This window comes from Vicia villosa, linkage group LG1 (genome assembly GCF_029867415.1).
Source record: "Vicia villosa cultivar HV-30 ecotype Madison, WI linkage group LG1, Vvil1.0, whole genome shotgun sequence".
Taxonomy (NCBI): Eukaryota; Viridiplantae; Streptophyta; class Magnoliopsida; order Fabales; family Fabaceae; genus Vicia; species Vicia villosa.
In genome coordinates, this window is record NC_081180.1 from 75762444 (window position 1) to 75775101 (window position 12658).

Consider the following 12658-nt stretch of genomic DNA (forward strand, 5'->3'; position numbering starts at 1 on the left):
TGGCCTTAATCCCATTGTGTGGATTGAGTGCATTTTGTGTGGAGCTCCGATTCCAAAGGGGAATCAATCCTATGGTGGGGATCCTTGGAGGACGATGACAGAGTCGTCACTGATGAATTGGTACCACATACATGACTCCATTGTTGTTTCATTGCATTGTTGCGACGTTGTGTGAATTGCTGATATTCGATTATTTATGATTTGATATACTTAAGTGATAATTGTGATTGACTTGTGAGATGATGTTGTAAATAGGTGATGATGTGTGGGTGCGAGTAAGTATGTGTATATGATGGATATGTCGTATTGGTATATGTGTGATTGGTTGTTTGTATGCCACTACTATATTTGTTACTTATGTCTTACATAATGATTATGAAATACTCACCCTTTCTGTTTGATTGTTGCCTCCACGTGGGTAACACACAGGTAATTAGGAGTAGTCCGTTGAAGTTTGAGGATAGCTTCGATGCGTCCTTTTACCGTTGTCTAGATTGAAGGGAGTTTCGCTTTGATATGTAACATCACGGATGGATTCGTTATGTTTTGAACTATTATGTTCTCTTTGATTATTTGAGTTGATTTATATTTTGATGTTGATGCTTTGAGTTGTAACTCATGAACCATGATGTTCAATTGATGTTTACGAAGTTTATTTTAAAGATGTTTTAAATTTTGAATTCCGCTGCGAATTATTTGAATAAATATGTTGAACTTTCATTCGATGTATGTTTTAAAATTGATGCAACCCGTGTTACGGAGTAGGACTAGTTATTGTGATGTTTATTTGATGATGTGACACCCTTGTTGGTGATTCTTAATTGAGTTAATTTTATATTATATTGTGAATATTCCTTGTAGGTTAGAAGGGTGTTACAATGTGCAAGTGAGATATAACTATGGAGGCATCAGCGTTGCAAATTGATGATCGAGAGGTGAAACACTAGAGAGGAGAAGATATCGTGCTGGTGAAGGTAGTGTGGGGAGGAAGCACATTGTGGGAGTTGGAGAGTCGGATGAAATAATTTTATTCGGAGTTGTTTCGTTAAGGTAATTTTTGAGGACGGGAATTCTTTAAATGGGGGAGAGTTGTAACATCTCGAACTTTCAATTAATAATTTAATTGAATTTCTAAATGTTTTATTTTATTTATTTTGGTGAGAACATGCTTTATGTAATTTAATTGGGGTTTGTGGGGTTTTATTGGGATTTATGACAATATTATTTAAGTAAAATAATAGATTTGTGAGAGATTGGGTGAAAATTAGAATTTATAGAAAGATGAGGTAAAGTGATGGTAATTAGAAAGTAGTTGGGGCGAAGGTGTAATTATTAAATTGAGGAATTAGTTTGTTAATAAAAAGTGATTATTGGAGCTTATTTGTGTTAGTACATGAATTAAAAATTAGAAGAGATAGCTTTTGTGAGAAAGAGAAAGAACAAGGGTTAGAGAAGGAAGGATAGGCCATAACTAGAGCTTGAATTGTGGCTAAAGACTATTGGTGTTAAATGCATGAAGAGTAGAGAGGGATCCCCACTCTCCTTTAGGTTTTTTCATCTTTTACCATTGTTGAGGTTTACGTGTCCTTAAAGAAAAACATTAATGATAACTGTGTTGTGATTGATGTTGTTAATATGAAATTCGTGCATTGTTTTACTACTGATTTTGGCGTGCCTTTGTATGTTCAAATTGATTGGATTTTTATTCGTGTTTAAGGTTTTTGGTGTGATGAACATATTTTCATATTTGAGATAAACTGATGAATTAGATGATGAATCGGTGGTTAATTTATGTTATAAACAACGTATGATGTATATATATATATATATATATATGTAATGTTTTCTATTTGGTTTGGGTGATTAGGGATCAAAATCAGAGCTTTGATAGAGCTTTAATAATGGAGTTGCGTTCTGGTTTTTTTGCAGTTCTGAATGCTTTCACTTAGCGATGGGGAGCTCGCTTAGCGGGTATTCACTTAGCGAAGGAGAGTCTCGCTTAGTGAGATGATCAGAGTGGTTGATGGTTCTAGTTTGAGATTCTCACTTAGAGAGAGCTCGCCTAGCAAGCTACATGGTCGCTTAGCGAACGATGACAGTGGCGAGTTGGTTGTTTTGATTCAATTTTTCGAGCTATGTTCGTGTGTGAATGATGTTTCGCTGCTTTTTCGATGTGTTTGAATGAGATGGTTTGTTGTGATAGAATAGTGATGAGTTAAACAATATTCTATATGTTTGTATAATTATATGATGAGTTTATAAGTATATGTGGTTGATGTAAAGATGCATAGTTCGGAGAGAGAACTATTGTGATTGCCTTATGTGCTATTGTGTATAGTTTGAAGTGGAACTAGTGGTGTCGTTGCACATGTATATTGTTTTTATATTTCATGCATCACGTGTGTCGTGTTGAGAAGTGGCAAGTCACTGGTCCAAAATAGGGGATCAGTGATGAGTTTGGGTTCGAAGAGGAACTGCAGTGAGTGGATGAATGTAGTAACAAAACTTTGATGTCCACAAAATGGTACCAAATGCATTGAGTCGAGATGTTGTTTGCATTGCATAAATAAACGAATTGTGATTTTTTTAATTATTGTGAATAAAACGTGTGGCTGATGATTGTGTTGAATATGCTACCTTTGCCACGTTTTGCACCATTAATATATTTGAGCGTATTATCACCCCTATTTGGATTTGTTTGTGTGGTGTTCTATACGTTGTGGCACAAATACTCAGGAGGAGAAATAACTGATGTGAGTTGGAAGATGGCATTCAGGCTATTCTTCGTTTATTTATCGTTTTCTGTTATTTTAGTTTTCGGTTGCTCTGATTTGTAACAGTGGAGATGAGATCATTGTTTATTTTACTATGCTTATAGTTGAGTTGTCATTGAACTAATGTTTTATTTCGATTAAAGTAATTTCTATTTCTGAGACCATGAGGAGGTGTTATTAAATGTTTTAAATTCTGTTGCGATATGTCAAATAATGAAAGATGGTTAAACTAAGAATATGTGACACCCTTCGGTGAAGAATATACTTTGATTTATTTTATAAACTGTGCATCGGGGTTAGGGTGTTACAATGACTCCTAACACTGTTTTTAACAAGAGAACTTTCATAAAAACACCTCCACCGTTTAATTGTGATAAACTTGAACAATGGAAAGCTAAATTTGAATTCATTCAATGCCTTAATTTCAAGTTATAGGAAACCATAATGATTGTTCTGTTAATCCCTACTCACAACGAAAATAAATAAGTAGATAAACCAAATTTCCTTTGGACCATAGAGGAAAAGAGAAAATTTGAAATTGATTTTAAAACAAAAAATTTCTTAGTCGTGTCTTTAGATGGTAATAAACTTTTCTATGTTCATAATTGTAACTCCGCCAAGGAAATGTAGGACACTCTTGTAGTGATATATGGATTTTCTCCAAGTATTGAACAAGAGCGAATGAACACACATTGCGAACAAGACGAATGTTTATTTCATAGATGCTTCTCTAAATTTAGAAATATTGGAAATAAAGTTAGAACCTTCATCATTAACAAATATCTAAGAATTAAGAATTGAAATCACTAATCTGATCCAACCCTTAAATCTAGGGATGGGGATATTTACGACTTTAATGAAAATTCCAAGAAGGAATAAATCGTTGAGAAGTTGAATGAATTAATTCAACTACTAAAGGAAGAAGGCATGAACTAAAGTCTAGTAGAATGTTTAGTAACTTCATCGATAAAATCATGCAAAAACAAATCAACTCGAGTAATATCCTTTAAAAAAATAGTCTGAATAGTTAAACGAACCTCAGAGGATTCAACATCAAATGGAGAAACTCCATATGAAGAATTGGCTTCGTCTAGTGGAGACTTCGAGAGAAGAAAGGAGAATCAAGCCTCTACAAGTAACACACTTAGAGATTCCATATCAAGGAGGAACCTCGAAGAGTCAACTTTAGGTAGAACCTTCGAAGAATTTTTGTCAAATAAAAAAGATAAAGTTTGTTTGAAAACATTTAACGAAGAATATGCCCATGAGGTAACAAAGTTATCATACATGCTGCTGTTCAAATTAAGTATTAAGTTAATAAAAGAAAAAAATGATGCTATTAAAAAGTGTAACTTATACCTTAAGAATTATCTTAAGTTTCTAGAAAAGAGTAATGAGACGCTTAAGCCCAAAATAGCTAATATTAGAAGCCTAGCTTGAACATGTGAGAATGATATGAGAGGTTTGTATGGAGGTAGATGTACATAAGTTTTTTTTATTTTTCTTCCTGTACCACTTCATTAGTTAGTTGGACTTTTTCACTCTCATTACTATCATTATAATCTTTCTCCTCGGGCCCCTCAAGTTGTTTCTCATTTTTTCAGGGTGACGACATTTAAATGTCATATAGTATTTTGATCAGGTTGCCTTGGAAATGTCCTGAGAGATTTAGAGGGTGAAGCAAGTTGTTGTGCTACTTGGGAGATTTGAGTCTCCAAAATTTCACTATGGGTGGCCATAGAATCTAACTTAGATGATAACTCCCTAAGGATTTCATTTATGTTCAAATTCTAGTATTTGAATTCCTCATTTTACCTTGTTTGAGTGATCACGTAGTTTTCAATCAAGATTGGACTTTATGGGAGCTTTAGCACCCTTTTGTCCCTTAAAATTACAAGGCTTAGCTTCTTCCTGGGGAGAGTTATTTTTGTAGGAAAAATTTGGATGATCTCTCCACCATGGGTTATACGTATTAGTAGATGAATTCACTCTTTGAGGATTGTTAATTCAATTAAAATTATCTCTACTAGACTCTCCATTTGAGATCATCTGACACTCAATGCAGTATGGACAATAATCTAATAAATTTTACAAGGAGGAATATTTGGGGGTGGCAACATTTACATTCAATTTATCAAATATTTGAAATGAAGCTTTAACATTATCAGCAAAGTGATCTAAAGCATCAACTTCAAACGTACCCCCTTCAGATGGGGTGAATGTTCAATGGAGTTTTTGTCACTTCCCTATTGGTAGTGATTTTGCGCCATGTCTTCAATTATAACATAGTATTCCTTTATATTTTTGTTCATCAGTTCTCCTCATGCAGTTGTATTTACTATCATCCTTGTGGTGTACAAAATATCATTGTAAAAAGTAAACAATTATCCATTTCTCAAACTCGTGATGAGGGCACAACCTAAACATTTACTTAAATCCCTATCATCCCTCGTAGAGAGATTTTCCGTCCTTCAGAGTAAAACCTATAATGTGATATCTTAGTTGGTTTATTTTACTAGGAGGAAATATTTAGCAAGAAAAGTGATTATTAGTTGATCCCATGTAGTGATAGAAATAGAGGGAAAAGAATATTGTAAAGCTTTGTCTCTGTCCGTTAATGAAAAAAGGGAAAATTTTGAGTCTAATAGAATCACTAGTTAATCCATTAATTTCAAGGTGTCGTAAAATTCAAGAAAATTTGATAGATGAAGATTCAGGTCACCCATTGATGAACTAGAAAATTGGTTTTATTGTACCATAGACAACAAACAAGGGTTTAGCTTGAAGTTATTAGCATCCAAAATAGGATGCACTATATTGGAACGTGGTTCCTTATGGTTTTGGGAGGAATGACCTTTTAAAGTGTGATTCTCAACCACCGCTCGTTCTTTGTGTCTCTTATGAAAATATTTTTCTATATCACTGATTAGTTCAACTACATCGCCAAGACTTCAGAATCTTTGCATTCAACAAAGAACAAGCGTATTTGGTAAAAAAATTAGGGTTAATAGTAGTTTACCCCCTATAATATGAGCGTGTTTCGGTTTACCCCCCACCGTTGCCAAAGGTAGATTTTGGCAACGATTTTCTTGAAAAAACCGTTGCCAAAAGGTAGGGAGGGGGAAAAGCAAAATTCGCTAACATTACAAGGGGTGAACTACTATTAACCCAAAAAATTAACACAACTTTTTTAGTAATCAATGAAAAACAAAAATCAAAATCATAACAAGTCTCCAACAATGATGCCAAAAACTTAATACGCTACAAATGTACGAATTATATTAGAGTAGTAAAGTAGGGACTAATTGTGTATGCTGGTTCTTTTTTATCTTGTTGATTAGCTTAAAGAGATAGTTTAATTGATTTTGTTTTGAATTATTTTTAGAATTATGATAAAAAGTCTTAGGATTTTGATTCTTTACCTCGAATAGACTACATAAATCACAATTCCGTATTTTGCTACAAGAATTCAACTTTTGCATAAATTAATAATTATAGTATATTATATCTCCTTTTAGAGCATATAAATATATTTTGAACCATTTAATCACGTATTTTCATGGTTGATTTATTGGCAAGACCCATTAAGATAATCTATTATAAAAACTGAGAATAATCTCATGAGAATCATAATTATTTTCATGTTTTAACTCTCTTGTCTAATATTTATATGTCAAATATTAGCCTTCACCTTTCAGTCCATCAATCGTTATATAATATTGTGTCTAATTTTGTAGAAGAAAAACGATAAAGATCATAGTAATGCTTTTATACTCGCAACAGATATTATAAATTGAGATTGAAAGGGAGTTTATCATCTGACAGTCCTCATAGTCTTAAAATGTTAAGAGACTACTCATGCATAATAATATGATACAAAAATTATGGTCATAAACATAATAAAAATAAGGGGGGAAACAAAACAAAGTAAAACATAACCTGAATATAGAAAATAAATCAAAGTGTTACAAGAGAAAAGCTTTCTTCAATACAAAATTCTTACGATAAAATAATTTCAATGAGTTTATTTGTCTAAAACTGATCTTAATCGTTTTATTTATCATGCCAATAATCATCGATAAGTAATACTTAATACATAAAACAAATGGGAACTGAACGAATTAAAACAACCGAAAAAAATAAAACTGATAAAATTGGATGGACTACGACTGTAGCCATTGCTACGTGCAGACTGTAATCCTACATGTTTTGTTCTGACTTGTTTCTTTGTTTGGCCACTACGGTCGTACGTGCTACGAGCTGAGTGTAGTTCTCCTTGTTCATCATTTTTGCTTCATTCTTTGTAAGTTTTGAGGAACTTTTTCAAAAATTATCACATTGAGTCTTTAATATTTGGATTTAAGCTATGAAACCTCGGTCTTCTTTGAATTATTGAAATAAAAGAAAGCCAATAGAAGAGATAGTAAAATGAAAATAAAGCCAAGCAAAAATATTGAATTATCAACGGAAATAAATGATAAATTATGATATAAACTAAGCTTATTAGGTACTAGTGTTTCTATTATCTGACTCCTTATATTTTATAATTGAAGATAATTCAAACTCGAACTTAATAAAAGAGAGTTTTTCCCATCAAACTCGGAACATAATAGAGCAAATTTTCACATGTACGAGTTATATTGTAATGTCTAATTGTACTTTTTTTTAAATTTTAAATAAATCTAAATTATTGATTAAATCTAATTGTAATTTTCATGTGTTCCACTTTGATAAATTTAATTGACTCCTCATCTTAAACATCACTAAAAAAATATATATATATATAAGAGAGAAAAATATAAATATAAAAAGAAATATCATGTAACAAAATCTAATTGTGTTTTTTTTTCATATTTATGAAAAAAAATATATTTATGTTATTTCACCAGAACATTAATTTTATAAGTATAAATGAAATTCTAAGCCTAATAAAACTGTATTTTTCCTTGCCACCCTTTAACTTTTGGGGGAGTAAAGGAGATAATCTCAATTGTTACCGAAACAAATAAGTGGAGTAATTTATATAGTGTAATAAATCATGATGAAACTATTTAATAATAATTAAATTAAGCAACAATTGCAACGAGTCGATATGTCCGAGTGGTTAAGGAGACAGACTTGAAATCTGTTGGGCTTCGCCCGCGCAGGTTCGAACCCTGCTGTCGACGTTTTCTTCTGTTTTTTAACATTTTTCAAACAAAAACAAAAAACTACAAATGGGCCAATAACATCTAATATATGGGCCGTAAAGCTTTTCAAATAAACACTGCTGCACCCATTAGAACATGCAAATAGGAGTAACTTTTCACACCTCTATATTTTCCCATCAATTCATTAGAAAATTATATTTAGAGGTATATTTTTGCATTTTTATTTCACTCCGAAAAATTAACTAGAAAATTTTCCTCCCAAACTGAACTTTTAATTTTTTTTATTCATATAAAATGGATCTTTGTTATTATATAAGATGCTTTGTGATTGAGTTTGAATCTACTTCATTTTCATTTCAGTTGAGATATCTCGTTTGCTATATAGATGCAATACATGACAATAAAAAATCTCAATTGATAATTATTTTTTCTATTGTTAGTAAAACTCTAACAAATATATTTTGCTGATAGTTTCAAACACATTAAAAAATTTAATGGGTGGGATAAAGCCAATAACAATTAAAATAAATGGTCACAAATAATATAAACAACTGTTACAAGATAACAACATAAAAATTTTGTACAGTAACTAATTAAAATAAAGAAATGATTGGAATGGCTTTTGATTATCACACCGGTTCTTATGTAGACCATACAAAAAATACTTATTATTTTTTGTTGTTGTATTGTAACAAACAGTCTCCTGACAGCTTTTACTTAAATAGTTTGGAACTTGTATAAAATGAGGTGATTAATGAGTTTAGTGGAATTTTGTGTCCTTTTTCTGGGGTATCATTGAGTTACTGTCACTTGTGATTTAGTTTTTCTTGTGTGGTATAAGATTTTCTAGTAGTTGAATTGACATGTGATTTTTTCTAGTGATCATATGCGTCTTTTTTGGTTATTTTTTAATTTATGTGGTAGGGCTAAGATTTCGGGTGGTTTTTTTATTATTTAGAACATTGTAGTCTCGACCAGTGAAGAGTCTGTAATGATGTCATTTTCGATGGTGTTATAAAAACTAAGGAAGTATTTTTTAGATAGATTAGAAGTGAATTCACAAGCGTACGTTGATTGGATGCAAAATACTATTCTTTATCTTAATCAATAGAGAATCGAGTGTTTGTTTTGGTTTTGAGATAAATGATGATATGTGGTTTTATTTTTTCTCTCGATGGAGGTGAAGCTTGATTTATCGACGGTGATTCTCACAATACAATCTCTGACCTAAATCTTAAGGGTCGGTTTCTAACTGCTTGAATGTTTTCTCTGTTTTTTCTATTTGATTATGATTTATTGTTCTTATTAGTCGTGGTGGTATTTTTTTTATTTGTGACATTCGACACTTCTTGTACTAACGAACTATTTGTATTAAAGTAGTTTTTACTTTTTTTTATTAATATATTATTTTATAATTAAAATTTCAAGGACTAAATATGTTTATAATACCTTTAAATATATCCATTTTAAACTTAGTCTCTCTAAAAAAATAATAATTATATTTTGTCATCTAAATTTAGTTGTATAGTGAAAATGATATTTTTATATCATGTCATATTTGTAAGATCTTAAAATATTATTAACATACTAATTTAATTATTTAATTTTTATAATTATTAATTTATTTATAACATTAAATTAAATGGTAAATTATTAAACTGAAAATTAAATAGTTAAATATTAGGTTAATAATTTTTTAATATCTTAAAAATAAACATGCTATGTAAATTCTTGTAAAAAAATTAAGGACTAAAATTGATGATAAAAGATTTAGAAGAATCAAGGTTAATAATATTTTCTTTGGAAACTAAAAAACTCGTAATCTAAAAGAACTAAAAGTATATTTAATTTATATCATTAATATTTTTTAATCAAAATAATATTTTACTTGTTTGTTTTAAGGTTTCAAATTATACTCCTTAGAATAATATTCATAAAATTACTATTCCTACTTATGTGTTTGGTAGAAATTAAATTTTTTTAAGAATAATTATAAATTTGTTTAATTTAAAATTAAAAAATAAAAATAAATGTGATTAGTAGTGGGAAGTTATAGTTATTCCCATGAGAATATTACATTCTCACCTTTTAAAACTTAGAATAAAAAAATATGTAAATAAGATTCTTTAAAATATAAAAAAAAATTAATTTTAATGTTTTTTAAAACTTAAATCAAATATAAACATATTAAATTTTCACAGCCATATTCAGAAAATAATATTTTTTCTAACGTTAAAATCTTCAAAAAAGTTAGGTTACATCCTATAGGGCAGTCTATGTTTGATTTTTTAATAACTATTTATTTTGGAAATACAGTACGTTTTAATATATTAAAAGAACATGATTGAAAGACTAAAGAGACAAACACCACCCTTTTCATGTTTATAGCATGTTACATGTATGTGCTCCTACCTAATTTCCATGACCCACAATTTTGAAATATCAAGTAGAGAAATGATATCACGACACAAATTTCATACACCTACACATACAGTTAACAAATACGTGAACAGTATTTTTATTATTATTTTAAATTTTTGATGTATTCTTATTTTTTAAAAATTATTTTTGGTTAATGAAATATTAAATTTTGGTTAATACGGTTCAAAGTTTGGTTAATATATATTCTGATATAAAAGGTTAATATGTATCTCGTTTAGACTTTGGTTAATAATTTGTATAAAGTTGATTAATACAATTCATAACATGGTTAATGAGTTCTCAAACATAAATTAAATAGTAAAATAAAGTTGGTTAATAGAGTATAAAAATTGGTTAATACATTGATAATTTGGTGTCAGAACATGATTAATACTATGTATTTTATCGGTTAATGAAATACTAAAAGTGGTTAATGAATTATAAGTAAAATAAGTGGTTAATGACGTATATTTTTGTGGTTAATACAATTGTGAAGTTGGTTAATGACACCTCATATTTATGTTATATAATAAATTTAAAAAATAAATATATTTTTTAAAAATAATATTATTGTAATAAAAATCACTATTCACCGTATTTATACGGTGAAAAGTATATACGGTGTAAGTATTTGGTGTAGAAAATGATGTCAAGATAGCATTGGTGTATCAAATAGTATCAATTATTGAAATCTACAAAGTGCATGTTTTATATGAAAGACATGGTAAGCGACTGTGTTTTTGTCAAGTTACATTTTATTGTTTCACAAAATTGTGGCAATTTTATTGCTCAACCAAACATGCATATAAGATAAATCTTATTTATTTATTTTCTTTTTTTTCTTCTAAGAGGGCTAGAGACCTAAAAAAACAGACAAACTACACAGACATCAATCTAAGAAAAGGGATATCACGAAAGTCCTCATTTAACAGGTTGAGAAGACAATTAGGCTTTGCATTGTAAAACACAATTTCAGGACCCGTACTAGAGTCCATACTAGCAAGCACATCAGCACACTTGTTTGCTTTAAACGAATGAGACACACAGACTTCCTCTTTCTTCTCCAAAATCTCTCTATTCTCTCTCTCTCTCTCTCTCTCTCTCTCTCTCTCTCTCTCTCTCTCTCTCTCTATATATATATATATATATATATATATATATATATATATATATATATATATATATATATATATATATATATATATATATATATATATATATATATATGCTATAGCCTGAACAACCATGATAGAATTAACATTGACTTCTACCTTACGATACCCAAGGGATAACATAAGCTTAAGACCTTCAATCAAACCCCATAATTCCACCATAAAGACGTTGTAATCAGTGGCGGAGCAAGGACCTTTAGTCAAGGGTGCAAAAAAAAAATTTACTTTATAAAAATATATAAAAAATCCTGCTAAAAAAGAAAGAGTGTCCTGTAACGCCCAATATTTAATTATTTATTTAATTTAATATTTTTGAATATTTTCTGATTAAATTGTTAAAGTGTGAATCACTGTGAAATGTTGATTTAAGCTGTGGTATTGTTAGTTGAATTAAATTGGTTGATTAAATTGAAGAAATAGTATTAGAATAATACTATTATTATTATTATGGAATTTGAATGGTTAGAAGTAGCATTAACGGGGGTGTGAATATTAGGCCCAATGAGAATAAGGAAATAATAGTGATATTGTATTGATTGAGTGGAATAATAAGAAAAAAGATTTAGAAGTAACATTGAGAGTTTTCTTTAGGTTTATCAGAAAAAGAGGCACAAGGCTTTGGTGAAGATACGAAGAGTTGATGTGAAGAGGAAAAGTTGCAGAAGAGGCAAAGGTTGGAATCTACGGCGAAGCTCGGATTCGATCGGAGAATTATAGAGCGGTCTCTAATTCAAGGTAATAGTGGGGTTCTGACTATATAACCGGATATATGATGATTAATATGTGGGGATTTGGTTTGTATAAATTGCCTCTATGTGTGTAATCCTTGATTTCTGGGTATTTGTTGACTGTTGTGAATGTTGCATACAACTTGATATTGTTGTGATATTCGTTGGTTTGATTTGAAATTAGTAGTTTGATAATCGATGAGAATTCATGTGCGAGAAGTTATATAATATTGATGTTGATATAGTGATTATATGTGGTGAAATTGAAAAAGCATAAAACTAAAAATCGGAGAGACGGTTTATGAAAAATACAGAAGAATTTGTGGAAGGAGATGAAGATGGACACAGGTGGAGGGGGCCACAAAAAATATGGGGCAGGGGCCACACCATGTGGGGTGGGCGCCCCAAATAGA

General features: G+C 30.2%; 2 non-coding genes across 2 annotated transcripts; both read left to right on the top strand.

The window, feature by feature from the left end:
* The first annotated feature begins 5172 nt into the window (after window positions 1-5172).
* LOC131645452 (small nucleolar RNA R71) lies at window positions 5173-5278 on the top strand. The gene has a single exon (XR_009297073.1). It is a non-coding gene; the product is annotated as a small nucleolar RNA R71 (small nucleolar RNA).
* Window positions 5279-7860: 2582 nt separating this feature from the next.
* TRNAS-UGA (transfer RNA serine (anticodon UGA)) lies at window positions 7861-7942 on the top strand. Its single transcript has one exon. It is a non-coding gene; the product is annotated as a tRNA-Ser (tRNA).
* Window positions 7943-12658: the final 4716 nt, after the last annotated feature.